Consider the following 15,644-nt stretch of genomic DNA (forward strand, 5'->3'; position numbering starts at 1 on the left):
AATGTTTAAGTGGACCAAATAATTCGATTCGGCCCGAATTATTCGCGTTTTAAAATCAGATTAGTAAAAAGTGTGTTTTTTACCGAATTTTTTTTTTAATTCAGATTCGGTCAGAATTTTTTATTTAATTCGGAAATTTTCTGTTCGGCTGAATAATTCGGGAATTATTCGGCCGAATTGTTAACTAGGGCAGCAATACAATTTTGGAACGAATTACATTGCACTTGATAGTCTCAAAAACTAGAAAGAAGGGTTGCTTAAGCCATTTACCTCTACTGAGTGGTTCAATAGTAGGGAAAAATTGTTCAAGACCTAATCGCCTCAACAAAGTTTTGGGAAAGGGTGGTCTGACTTGCTAAGATTATGCAACCACTCTTTGTTATTCTTAGAGCAATTGATGAGGATAAGGAACAAACTATAGGAAATATAGTACATTGTATGGAATTTGTCAGTGGGCAAGTTTGTGGCGCAATGGTTAAGTTGCACTATTGCAACATGTTGGTCACAGGTAACAAACCTTGGAAATAGCCTCTACTGTGAAGCAGGGGATAAGGCTGCGTACATTTGCCCCTCCCAAACCCTGTAATAGTCGGAGCCTCATGCACTGGGTTGCTCTTTGTATGGAGTTTTTCAAAAAGAAGATACAAGATGAAAACTCAAAGTCATGCAAAGTTTTTTTAAGATTATATAAAACCAATGGGAAAAGATGTTGACTCAAGGCATTCATCAAGCAGGTAATCTCTTAAGTAACCCTTCCTTGTGTTTCTTTTTGAATACTTACTAGTTAGCAGTTACTATATAGTTATTTCTTTATTAGTAATTTAGTATGCTAAGTTGCTAACAACAATTGCAACCATATGTAGCCTATAATCTGAATCCGGATGGACCTTCATTACGCTTACAATTTAAAGTTTAAAGGTGATTTGATGCAATCCGTGAACGATGTTATAAACAAATTGGCACCAAATATTGATGCGGCCAAAGATGCGGTGGAAGAGGCTAGTAATCTTACATATTGGTAAATGTTTAATACTTTGAGTGGCGTATCAATATTTTAATACCTCTATAGGAGAAGTACTTCCGGGAAGCCACTCATGGGTTTGACGATCATTTAGCATCCATGCTAAAGGAACACAACATCATAGTAAGTTAAGTAATGAGTTATCTTGGTATTCAAATTTATTTAAAAGTTTTAATATTGTAATTATCCTTGTGGAGCTGATTGGTGGCTCAACTATGGGTGGAGCGCTTAAACTTGAGGCTGATCGCAATGAAAATATTATCACGCATGGCATCCTCAAGTGGCTGCGAACATAACTAGAGCACGTTCGGATTGATATACACCAAACCTCGAAATCGTCTGAGTTATGAGAAGCTAGAGAAGCTTGTCTATGTGCACTACAACATGAAGCTGAAGACGAAATACTTAAAGTTGGAGAGATCAAGGGATGAAATTGATGTCAACCTAATCGATATCACCCACATACTCGACAATGAAGATATAGTTAGAGGATGGATTGAGAACACTGAAAAGGTTTTGGTAATGGATTAATTGTCTGAAGATTGACGAGAAACCACACCTGATACGTTTATAGAGGACATAATTAGAAAGATAAATGAAGATTTGCCACTTGATTATGAAACACAAGCACCATCAGATGTACAAGAGGATTATAGTAGCTTTGATGATGGTCTCATTAGGAGGATGAGGTTAGGTGTTGCATATAGTGGAACCCAATAAGAAAGTGATGATGAACAAACCAAAGATGGTGGTGGTGGTGGTGGTGGTGGTGGTGGTGGTGGTGGTGGTGGAGGAGGAGAAACGAATATATATATATATATGTATACATTTCACAAAGGAGGGAGGGTTTACAAATGCAACCCAAGATATTGATCATGGTGCTCACCCACAACCAAAGTCTTATAGTCCGAAGGGTAAGCGTTCTCACAATCTAAGTGACAGTGATGTGCTGAGGAGGAGCATAGACTCAACAAGCATTAGTTCAGATCACACTGGTCCCTCAACGGACATGGACACCATGTATCTTCAGGTGTTTTTTTAGGCTATGGATATGGGGCTTATGTAGGACCAACATTGGCCACTCCAGAGCAATACACTAGATTCTACCATAAATGGGAGTTCCACTACTACGACACTTTTCATGGCACTCATCACAATGGCAATGGAAAAAATTGAAAAAATGTAAGAAACCTCATCCTTTTGAACAATTTCAATTGAATATACTTGTCTCTTAGTACAATACTCTCTATTTTAGTATTTATGCATAATACATGTTATATATAGCTTTTTTTTACCTTTTTTATTTCAATCCAAAAGTATACAAAAAAGTGTTCCATATCCATTTATGCACGTATCTTTAGCGTATCTTCGATACGGAACGATACCCTTCGATATGCATCTTAATTTTGGCCGACCGATACGTATACCGATACAAATACTTTAATCCTTAGTTACGGTCAGAGGTTAAAAGAGCTATGGGAACAAACATCATATATGACGTTCAAGACTGCCATCAAAAGGCCTTGGAAGCAGAAGATTTGTTGAAAATTCTTGCTACACCATTTGGTACTCAAACTGGGGAATATAGGAGGCCATTAGCTCCTACTCAACCACCCACATATACGGGGAGACAAAACAACACCAACATATTTGTTGATAAAAGAAAAGCTCTAATGACTGGAGGTGGCAGAAAAAAGTGATATCACTGCAATAAAACGTGGCATTTTGCTCATTTTCCCCCTAGAAATCAAGGAGTGCTAATGCTACTGTTGCTTCCCTTGAAGCTATTGATGAAGCTGAGTTTAATGAATGACTTCACCTAGAGGAAGACATTGAAGAACAGCCAGCAATTGAGCATGATGAAGATATATATATACTTACATAATCAAAGTAGTCAATCGCATTTTGGTCGCTGAATCAAAAGGGAAACAATTGAATGGCCAGCAGAACCCAAGTTGCACAAGTAATAATGGATGACCGTATTTGCTTGAATGTAGTTTCTAATGCCTATGCCTATAAGAATAACCTACAAAAATAAAAACATCCACAACCTTATATGGGTTCTCTTCTACATGGTAACACGTTAGAAGTCAATCAAAGGTGTTCCAGTCTGCTCAAGTTGGGTTTCTACAATGAGGAAGTGTGGAGCGATGTCAATTCCATGCAGTTTACAGACGTTCTCCCTGGTAGCCCGTGGATTTATGACAATAATGTGTCGCTTGAAGAAAAGAAGAACTTGTGCATCTTCACATTTGAAGGACTTTTTATCTGATTTAGCCTGCAGTTCCACTCTTTGAACCTTGCAGATCAACTGACCTTGGATCAGGCCAGACCATTGGTCTGGGTGTTTTCTGGTCACTCAAACCAGAATCGTGGAGGGCACCTTTCTTAGGTGTTTAGGTATTTTTATTTTTTGTTTATCTTTTAATTACTCAGCTGTTTTAGAGTCCCATCTGGATATAAGTTACTTGTAGATTTAGAACACTCCCATCAGTTAGCAAGTTCCTTTCTTTTTCTTTTTCCTTTTTTTTTTCTTTTCTTATTTATTCTTTTAGTTACCTAGTTGGATATCTTTCTTACATAGAGTTTGAGATAATTACTAAACTCTATGTCAACTCTATTATTTGTAAGACCAAAAGGGCAACCCACCCCACCCAGCCCACACATACACACAATGATTTTTATGAATAAAGATATTGGTTGTTGCTATATGGAGCTGTAAGAAACAGATTCAGCTACTATGAGAGACAGCAGCCATCTCAGTGAGACTCTGAGATCGACTGAAGCGAATCTGGTCAAGATCAGTTGGGAAATCTGGTCATATCCCCTTCCCTTGCTTCTTCTTATTCTTATCTACAATGACAAGTACAGATATGCTAAGTTATTTTCTTCTCTTATTTTCTATTGGGTTACAAAAAGATTATTATTCCTGAATATTGGAGGCAATAAGGAACAACTTGGTTTCAGATTGCTATTGATATATTGCTGTTAACACATGTGGTAGCCTTGTGCACCGGATACGCCCTTTTATATATATATATATATATATATATTGCTGTTAACACAAACCTGCAGCACCCCTGGTTCGGGTGTATTTTTCTGCAAATAGAGATCATCATCTATGGGCATCCAGCCCTCAGATTTATCTTAGACTTGGAGCAGTTTTCCTCTGTCCTAAAGGGTTGGTCCTCATCAGATCTGTTGATTGATTGATATCGTAGTTCCCAGATTTTAGGAACTAGTAATTGCTATTTCTGAAACTACCCCACGGTTTTCAATATGATAACTGGACCATCAACAAACTTAGGGGTTAATTTACACTGATTAAAAGGCCTACTCAACCTGATTTGCAACCAGATATGTTTGGTAGATTATGTATCTCCTTTTTCTTTTAGCTACTCCATCCTACTGAGCACTGCTGGCCAATGGCCAGCCTACTGGGCACTAGAAGGGCTAATGGCCACCTACTCCTGGAACACAGACCCACCCTCACACACTTGCATACGATAGGGTTCGATCCCACAACCTCCTCCTCCCCTGAGATATCGGTGTTCTCTATATTCTAGTTTCTTTGATAAACTGGGGTCCTACCTTGGGTTGGAGTTCTGAAATCTGCTATTAAAGGTTTAGACTCGATTAAAATTGCAATACAAAAATTTGATTAAAGAACAGATCTAGTTCAATTGACTAAGAGGAGATAACAGTTTAGTCATTGACTTCACATTTACAAAAAAAATCTGATCGACGAAATTCAAGTTCATATAGCCCTAATATGAAAGCCCAATTCTTTTCTGCACTGGCAATGAAGTGGGTCCAAAGCAGTAAAGCAGCAGCACCCACCTCGTTGCGAAAAAAGTTCAGAAGCCAATCAAACATCAACGACACATAAAACAGAAACAGATAAAAACAAATTTACAATAGTTCTTGACAGAAAGAGAGAAAAAAATAATGATAAGAAGAAATTTACAATAGTTTTTGGAGAGCTTACATAGGTGTTGAGTTGCCTGATGAAGCTAGAGAAATTGTTGTGCTTGAAATAGGTGGGGAGGAGACGAGCAGAGAACTCGAGGGGGTTCCACACGACGAAGCTGTTTTTGTTAGTGCTCCAAGCCACGATTTCATCGGTCGACGAGTCATCGACCATGTCGTACGTCTTCAGAAGGAAAGGAGCCGGACCTCCGCTGCCACCACCGCCACTGGACTGCTCTCCTTCCATCAAATCCAAGAGAGTCGATGAGCACAGCTCGGCTTCGTTCCGTTTTTGTGGTTTCTCCGCAACAACTGTTCCTCTGGAAGTCTTAGTTTGGCTCCTTATAAAGTTGCCAAATTTTTCATGAGTTAGGTAACCCGGGAAAGAGAGAGAGGGGGCGTTGTGCAACAACGACTTCTTCTGGAAGCCCGCCACCCCTCTCCCCGTCGGCTTTCTTCTTCTTCTTCTTCTGTTTTTTTTTTTTTTTTTTTTTTTTTGGGGGATAGAGAAAGGGTAGACTAATCCCTAGCTATAAGGAATATGGAATTGATAGATATAATTGTGTTTTACGTACGATCATCTAGCAAGTCAGGATGAACATGGTCAGATCATAGCTGGAAATCAGGTTTTTTTGACTTGATTCGTCTTTAAGAAAAACTTGGTAACCCAACTTGATCAAACCTAGCGAAAGTGAGTCTTTTGTCTTTTTTTTAATATAATAAATATGTATAAATTAATAAAATTAAAAAATGATCGAATCATGTATCATTAAATTTTGAGTTTATATCATTACAAACATATTCGATAATATAAGTGAACTACTAAAATAGTCAATCGATTTGATAGTATTTTAAAAAACAACTAGATTCATCGAGTTTATATTGACTCGAGTAAAAAATTCTAGTTTTATTTGACCTAGACAATTTATGACTAAGTCTTGTCATTTTTTATCATGTTGAGTCTACGAGACTCTTGACCAAGTTTTCCAAATTTTGACTCTGGTGATGTGCCTGAGTCAAAAACTTGATTTTCCAACTACAAGTTAAATGGATATATGTAATTGTGCACTCGAAGTTGAACTAAATTTTTTTTTTTCATTGAACGATTCACAACTTTGATGAAAAGAATAAAATAATAAGCATATGTCAAGCTAAAAAAATAAATAAAAATTGTCCAAGTAAATGGGGCAGTTCACAAAAAGAGTGGGACAATTTAAAATAAGAACCGCATTATTTTTAACCGGTTCTGAAAAGGTGGTCTTGAGTGTGGACCAGCCAAAAAAGGAAAGGTTCTTAGTTTTTGGCTCGACCATCGGTTTGGTCCAACTTTAAAACTATGATAGTAAGTAAGGCTGTAATATGGTCGGGTTGGCCAGGTTTCTTAAAACCCTGCTAGATTCATGCCAACCCAATCCGGCCCTAATTGACCTTAATTGGATCAAATTGGGCTAGATTGCCCCTGATTTTTGTCAAGGTTTGGCTAACCATGATTGACCATGTTTTTCCATTTGTGTCCTATGCATTATAAAAAAAAAAAAAAAAAAAAAAAAAAAAGCACCAATAGATCAAATGATCAATAAACAATTGAAATTATGAAGTGCAACACAATAATAGATGTTTAAGATACCTTACTATAAGAATCAATGATCCAAATTTCATTAATTTCAATAAAATGATAGGATGATAGCCCTAAATTATATTATACATATCAAGGTTAAAATTAGGGTCGGACTAAGCCTGGCCCAGCTTTGCCTAAGCCTCAAACCTAACCTATCAAAGTTTTCAACCCTAATCCATCCTCAGGGTCAGAAATCTTAGCCCAAGCCATGTTTGGGCTCAAGGTGAGCCAAGGCAAGTTCAGGTCATCAGGGCCAAACTTACACCCCTAATAGTAAGTTTAATTCCCATGACTGGAAATGACCAATAAACCGTACATTTTATGAGCAAGATTTTAGTTTATGATATCAACGAAAATATTAGCCACTATCGATACCAATATGGATCGGTCATATCAAACTGATTTTAATTTTTTATATAATAACTAAGAATAAAAACTTTTTTATCATATCGATCAATATGTATCAATATCAATCACCATCAATACTAATATGTATTAGCCAATACACCAATATGATATAGATACCTAAAATTATGTGAGACTTGTTTGTACTTGGTATCGCCATCGCACCAAGTGGTCCAAGGTTCTAAGTATTTATGGCGTCTCCTTTTCTTATCATACTAAGACAACGAGGCTATTAGACCTTGGAAGGTTTTGCCCTTTGGGAGGAGCCATCCCATTAATTCTCATCGATCTCATTTAACACAAAAGGTCAATCAGTCCAAGTTTTAAAAAGGACCCCACCACGTGAAGTTGAGTACAACACCATTTATATTTTGAAATAAAATATGAGGTCCTGACTAGGACTACAAAAAGGTCAGTTTGGGCGGGCTTTTGAAAACTCTAGGCCAACCTTGAGTCTGCTTAATTGGGCCCAAGCTAGGTCCAACCTTGACTCAGGTTCCAAAAATATCAACCCAAGTCCAAACTTGTTGAGCTCAAGCTAACCCTGGCCTATCCTAATTGGACCAGGTCGGGCCAACTTGGCACTGATTGACTTTAACCCTTTTTTTTCACTCAAGGTCAAGTTGACTCTGACCCCGATTGACCCCAATTGACCCTGAATTATAGGGAGTAAAAATTCACTTACTTTATTTTACTTCTAAGCATTTTACCTCAAAGCAATTATTTTTATCCTCAAATTCTAAGAGTTTAGCTAATCCAGGGAGGTGGCTGCAAATTTGTTTCAATGTGCTTAGAAAAACCAAAAGATTAAAAGGAAATGTGAGAGAGTTGGACTGTTGGAAGCTCTGATAAGAGTTTGACTATTGAAATGCGAGGGATATGTAAGGATGGCAGAGAGAACTCAATGGCGATGGTGAGTGCAAATTTGGGCTTTGACTAATATGAGAGATAGTCCAAGGAGTGCAAATTTGGGCTCTAATCATCTTGACCCGCCTTCAGGGCCATGGTATCTTAGTGCAGACCCTTTTTGGGCTCCGGGCAAGGTAAGACGGGTTCGGGCCGATAGGGCCAAACTTGCACCCCCTAGTCTTGAGGAGTCTTAGAGACTTGAGATAGTTCCATCTTCTTTGTTAGTTTGTTTCTTCTCTAATCCCTTTTTTTTTCCTTGTATCCCTTTCTTTGGTGGTTGCTTTTCCAATCGGTTGAATCTTTTGCATTGGCTCTGTACTGGCTTCATTATTCCATGAACACTATAAGATACCTTTACCACTTTAGCCACCCATCTTGTTCTCTCCTTTGTTCTCCATCGTCTCATAAGCTTAGTCACTAGTGACAATCTTCTCATCAATTGTGGCTTCAGTTCAAACATCACAAACTCTGATGGCTAGAGCTGGACCACAGACATTGGCTATAACTTCATATTCTCTATGCTGCCCAACACTTCATCAACAATGTCTAAAGCCTCTACTCAAGTAGTCTCAATCCTTCGAATCCCTAACATGATAGCTCGTCTTTTATACATCTACTGATAGAAAATCTATGTAATTGCATGGAGATCAGATAAGCATGCAACAACGAATATAGAGTCAGATCTTAGGAGTACCTGAATCCATGACTGAAGAATTACAACTCCTCAATGTCTTCTAGTATGCTCATTGTACAACACGATCAATATTGGTCTAATCTACCCTCTTCCACTTTTGCTTTAGGTCATTAGTCTCACTTAATGGGTCAATGATAATTATATATAGGGGTGAGGATAGGGACCAACCCTGCAAAGAAATTAGGGTTTCCTCCACATTAAGGAAATAATACCTTAGGTCCACACATAGTAATAAATATTTCATACCATTAAGGTGTGCTAATAGAATCCAATATCTCCATAGAGATCACTTACTAATAATATTGGATTCTTTCTGCTTACTCCATCTGTAGTCAACACCACTAAACCGAATGAGAATTACAAACACCCAACCATATTAATCACCACATCTAAAGCGATATGAGACCAAATACGTCAAAGTGCTCATAACATCACCAACTTGGGCTGAACAGTATAAAAGTGTGGTATGAAAATAACATGCAATAGTGATCATTATGTCTATTTCCAAATTGGTCCTGGCTCAAAAATCAAATAAGCCCTATGAGACAGATACCGAAGGTCTCATTAACTACAAGCGTCTCCCAAACGCTCAAGCTTCAATCAAATAAGCTCATTGGGACTGGGTTCGATGTCCCAAAACACTAGCACTAGACCTTAATCAAACAAGGCTTTGCTAGCGACTGGATATGTGTGTATTGACTGGAACCTTAAATATCGAATGAGGTAAATACACCACATATAACCTCAATTTTTTTTGTAGGAGACAAGTAAATAAGTGTATACACATAAACAAATGATCATAATAAAAATGCATACGTATTCTTGAGAATAATAATAATGCATCATATATATAAAATAAAATTGAAAGTCAAATGCAACTGAATATATTAAGCAAAATTCCCACTAACAAAATGCATAAAAAGAACTAACAAGTCTCACATTAGTGACATGCACTGGAAAGATTTTTGGAGTCAAGCCCTTAGTAAGAGGATCTGCAATCATGTTTTCTATAGCAATCTGTTCCATTGTATTCTGTGACTTTTGAATTTTTTTCTCTGACAAAAAATACTTAATGTCAATGTGTTTAGAGCCTGCAGTACTTTTACTGTTATGAGAGAAATGAACCGCAGTAGAATTGTCACAGTCAATCCTCAATGATTTAGATATAGAGTCAACAATCTGTAATAATGTAGTTCTACAGAAATTTATGATCCATGAGCTTAGTCCCACTGATCTTTAGATAGACCTATTCGATTCCTCCCATTTTCATAAAGAACCTTAGCGTGAACATAATTAACAACCATTGGCTTAGGAGGCTCATCAATTCAAGATTAAAATCTATTATCATAATAGCCAGAAAAATATTAAAGGATTAGTTCTATTCCTTAAAATTGGAATCATTTAAATATTTTTTTTTAAACAGAAAATAACTGAAAAGTCAAAGCTGGTAAATATAATCATACATATTTATCAAAATATATAATATGCAAAAACAGAAGGCATATTAAACTTTCCAACAATATAATTAAATCTGACTAATTGGGCTATTAATCAGATTTATCCCAGTATTATTTTTAATAATTGTAGGAAAACAGAAACTAGGAAAAGATCCGATGTCATCGGGGTCACACCTGTGGTGGCAAGATCGCCCAAAACAACACCACTCTGAAGATTTCACACCAAGTGAAATCTTTGACATGCAAGACGAGATGCTCGAAACAACACCACTCTGAAGATTTCGTCACTTGTGGTAGCAAGACAAGAACCTCTAAAGTTATGAAGCCCAAAATGTCACCCTCACACTATCAAGCGAAACTGACCAAATGAAAACTCACTTGTGGTGGCAAGAGCACATCATTCGTCATATGGTTTCCTTGACTGCAATCCATCCTGAATAGTCAATAGTAATTTCACAATCTCAGTAACTAACCCACTAAGTGGAAGCGTAATCATTGAAATTATGAAAATTTATAGATTTTGATTGCTATCAAATGCCAGTGGGTTTAGATTTTGGGTGCAAACAATAAAATGAGCTATTTCAGTATTTGATTAATAAAATATTCAACATAAGCCCATAAAAACAACCCATTTTAAACTCTAATAGTTAACATGGTAACACTATAATTTAATAGTTATTAAAGTGATTATATTCTTAGTATGACAGGTTTGTACTTCCAGCCATTACCATAAATAAATAAAAATCTAAATATGACATTTTCTATAATAACAACATACTAAATATGAAAGTTCATAACATTTATTCATGATAATAAAAACATATGAAATATGTTACTTTATCCATAATTCACTAGATATACGAAGTTATATACAAATATGAACTTTCAACCCAAATGACTTTAATATCTAATACAAATATTAGCCCATAAATTTTAAGCCAATCACAATAAAGTCTCTTAATTTCTATATGTTAACACTTCATTAGTTGATGGGGCACATGAACCAAATAATTCACTAGAACAAAACAACAATAAATCATTAACAAATAAAAGTAATATATGCTTAGATCCATATTAAGTGTAAACAACTTCATAGGCTTTATACTAATAAGCTACTTAAACTTCAATGGGCTCATTTAAATCATTCAAGTACAATATATATCTATTTTATTTTGATAATTTTTTTTTAACAAAATCGCACATTATCATAAGTTCATATAGGACATATAAGTTCAAATAAATATTACTTCAAATAATGCACTTATAACATTTTGAATCATAATAGAGTGTCAACACTCATAACTAAGTGCCTCGTGACCAAATCGGATGTCACAGATGATAAACATAGTATCGTAGAAAACATCGAAATACCCCAAGTTGGCTTAAATTCATGAACACGGCTAGTATAGTGCATGACAAAACATGTATAATGCATCTATCACCCTCAATAGTTTAATAATTTATTCTCCCACTAAAACCAGATGACCCATTAAAAATATTAGTTATATGAGTCAAAATCAGTTTATATTATAACTAGATCTAACTGTTGGCTTGAACAAACATGGCCAAAATAGTCAACAACATAAATAGATTTCATAAATCATTTCAATAAACTATAATGAAACAATTTTTTATTTCATTTGCATAAACTGTTTATGGTCTATTCAATCACTAGATTTCAAAACTAGATTTCATTAAAACTATGATGAAAATAATTAATAAATCATCAATATGTACAAGTAACGTAAGATGATCTTATATCATAACATCTCAAATGTGAATATAGGCATCATCATTAATATTAATCTTTAAGATGTCAACTCTACCCATAAAGAATTTTTACTAAAGCCCATTTAAATAGACCACACCAATTACAAAGTTTAACTTGGTAAGATTTACGTGCATTCACTGTAATGACTATATCACTCAAGAGTTATAACTGAAACTGTATCCTTATCCTTTAGGCTAAGAATACACTAGTCCTCTTGTAAATCCACATTTACTGTGAAAAGAACAATAACTTAAGGTCCTTTCATCTTTGGGATCAGAAATCTTAGGTTACTGTTATTTTTTTTTTTTTAACTTTGGTGACATCATCTTCAGGCAAATGTCACCTACTATGTTGCCTTAGGGAAAACCATGAAAGAATAAGATACGTTACTTTGGTGGAATCCACATCACCCTTTCATGGTTCCCTAGAAATGCATTATGAAGCTAATCAAGTGCAGAAGCTTACACCCAGTTTAATTTCAATATATTTATTCATCATAGGGTGTTCCAAATATGACATGTAAGCACAAAATGCCATTAATTTTTTACCTTTATCATTCATAAATAAATTTTCAATATCATGGTAATGATAAACCAATGTAGAAACATTCATAAATAGAAATACAATTTCGAAGTCATTCTGGAACAAAGACAAAACACTATAGTTGTTCCAAAACAGTTATATAATACAAAATATATGTCTCATTTTTCTTGTTTTAAATTCAACACAGTATATTGAACATATATCCACTGGTCGAACCATAAACAACATTTCAAAGTACATAATTACATCATTCCACTGGTTTGACCAGTTAAGTAATTATCCACAACATCCCAAGTACATAATAAAGTGACATCATGAAGACCAATGGTATTTTATTATTCATAAGGTCTTGGGACTCTCAATATAATTATTTTAAATCCAAAAAATCTCATTAGACATTATGTGAAAATTGACCATTACCATATAAGACCATTTCAAATGATAAAATCCTTCATAATATCAATAACATAGTTAATTTTCAACACATTAATCAATGACCAATTGGTTCTATGACTAAATACAAAAATAATAGATTTTTTTTTAATAAATACTTTCCCGATTAACATCGGTCAATGTTGATGACTTTTTTCAATGGTTTTTTCGAAGATCTATTGAAAATCCAAATGATTCAATTTTCGGGGTCAATGTGTCAGATATCTGGATTGACCAACCTGATCGGTTCAATCATGGCACAATTTGGTAGAACCAATTCATCTTGATTTTGGGTTGGTTTAGGATTTAATCACTTTAAGGGGACTTGGTCAAGACATTGGATTTTATTATTATTATTATTATTATTATTATTATTATCATTATTATTATTGTAGCTATGACATAATACCAATGCCAAGTCTCAAATGATTAAGTGTATGATCGGTCTCAACTGATGTTGATTCGGATAATTGGATCTAATCAAACAATGCTTGAAACATACATGTTCAACATTATAGTGGTCTACAATCCAATTTGGTTTACCAAACCGGATTTAATTTGGTTTTCAATTCAGCCTATTTCAAATTAGGCCCATAAGCCTCACCCCATTATTCTTCTAAATAAATGAAATCTCTAATGGTCCATCATTTAAAAGTTTTCAATAGACTTAAAACTTTAAATAAAACCAACGACGGACTGGAACCCAATAGCCCATAACATTATGAAGTTTAACCCACGATCCTTAAGTATCCAAAACAAATATGACCCCCACCTGTGCTGTGCTGAACATTGTGGCCAAAAACCCAATTAATATTGGGCTTAAAAAAACTTAGCTCATTGAAAACGAAAATGGTCCAGCTCAAAGGTTAAATAACCCAAAATTTCAAACAATTTAATAACTGATTGGATTTTAAAATGCCAAAACCCAAGCCCATTTCGATTAATATGAAAAACTTGAAATACTTAAGCCCAATAATTCAAGGTTAAATCCATCAACCAATTGCATTCCATTATTACAAGTCCTTCTAAATCAATTAAAAGAGTGCAATATTTCAGCAATTGAAATTGGAATGCATTTAGGAAAAAGAAGGAGAAATTTTAAAATACAAATAAAGGTCCTGTCTATTGTAATTAGCTAATGAGAATTAAAATATTCTCATCATCAAAGGTTATTACTATGGTTGCTAGCACAAATATTTATTTATTTATTTTTCTTTACCTCTGATTTTGTTTAAGTCTTCAATTATTTGATGACTCCTCTGTTGTGTTTCAAGCCATTAGTTTTCAGTTCATAAGTCAAAATCAGCCAACAGTTGGTGACTAAGTCTATGGTTCGACCTCATGGGTCAACCAAACTTTTTACAAGGTCGGAGCCCATCCCAGCCTGATATGGATCGACCAAACCCAAACTGTAATCAAAGATCAAGTTTAACCTCAAGTCATCCCATCCTCAGGTGAACTCATAAGCCAAGTAACTTAAAACCTGTAAGAACCAAGCCCAAAATAACTTAAGACCTTTTTAAAAAAAAAATCGTGACCTTTTAAAATCGACGGTAGAAGTACCTTTCAACATTGTTTTTTTTTCTTAAGATCAAGTCTATGGGCTAAGTCCATAACTCTTTACATAAAAGAGATGTTGGGCTTGAGTCCATTATTTTCAGTTAAAGTTCTCATTCAGATCTGGCCCATTAGAACTAATTAAAAGAAGTCTAATAAGTCCATTAAGAAATTTACTTAGCTCGTTAAGTTTTACCTTAAAAGAAATCACAGGTCCAACCCAACTAAAAATCATACATGAACCCAAACTTTATTTAAGATCTAAAGGGTATAAATGTAAAATCACGTTATAATAATATCAAAACCCTAAACATTAACATCTTTTTTTTTTTATCCTGCCGTCGTTCCAGCACTTAGTTTGTGGGATTTTTTTTTTTGAAACAAAAACCAAAAACCGAATCACAATGTGGATTCCAAAACCATATTGCAAAAAATTAAGTTTAAAAAAAAACTTGCAAAATGTGGATTGCAATTCTTTTTTTCTTTAATAAAAACCATAAAGTAACGCTTTGAAGTAAGCCAAAAGCAAAATCACCATTATATCCCATTTTCTCACCAAACCAAGATGATAATAACAAATTAATTGTTCAATACGCATGTTATGCACAAAATAATAGAAAATTGTAGCCCATCGTCTCCATGAACTGCTCTAATACTATTGATAGAAAATCTATATAATTGCATAGAGATCAGATAAGCATGCAACAACGAAAATAGAGTCAGATCTTAGGCGTACCTGAATCCATGACTGAAGAATTACAACTCCTCAATGTCTTCTTATATGCTCCTTGTACAACACGATCAATATTGGTCTGATCTACCCTCTTCCACTTTTGCTTTAGGTCATTTGCCTCATTTAACGAGTCAGTGATAACTATATATAAGGGTGAGGTTAGGGACCAATCCTGTAAAGAAATTAGGGTTTTCTCCTCATTAAGGAAACAATACCTTAGGTCCACACATAGTAATAAATATTTCATACCATTAAGGTGTACTAATAGAATCCAATATCTCCATAGAGATCACTTACTAATAATATTAGATTCTTTCTGCTTATTCCATCTGTAGTCAACACCACTAAATCGATTTTGAAAACAAATCTTTGACTATGCTAGCCCACCTAATTAGAAATCTTACATCCACCTCACCTACTCACCTACTCAGTTCTCATCTCGCTTGGCCCAAAATTCATCTATTTCTACTTCTACCCAACTTCATATCCTAGTCTTGATGATACAATTAAGTCCTTTTTCTCTGTCTGTCAGCAA

General features: G+C 35.0%; 1 pseudogene; it reads right to left on the reverse strand.

Moving 5' to 3' along the window:
• LOC122064967 overlaps positions 1-5,492 on the reverse strand; it is a 13,484-nt pseudogene extending 7,992 nt beyond the window's left edge.
• Between the last annotated feature and the right edge of the window lie 10,152 nt (positions 5,493-15,644).

The sequence above is a fragment of the Macadamia integrifolia genome, unplaced genomic scaffold (genome assembly GCF_013358625.1).
Source record: "Macadamia integrifolia cultivar HAES 741 unplaced genomic scaffold, SCU_Mint_v3 scaffold1841, whole genome shotgun sequence".
Classification (NCBI taxonomy): domain Eukaryota; kingdom Viridiplantae; phylum Streptophyta; class Magnoliopsida; order Proteales; family Proteaceae; genus Macadamia; species Macadamia integrifolia.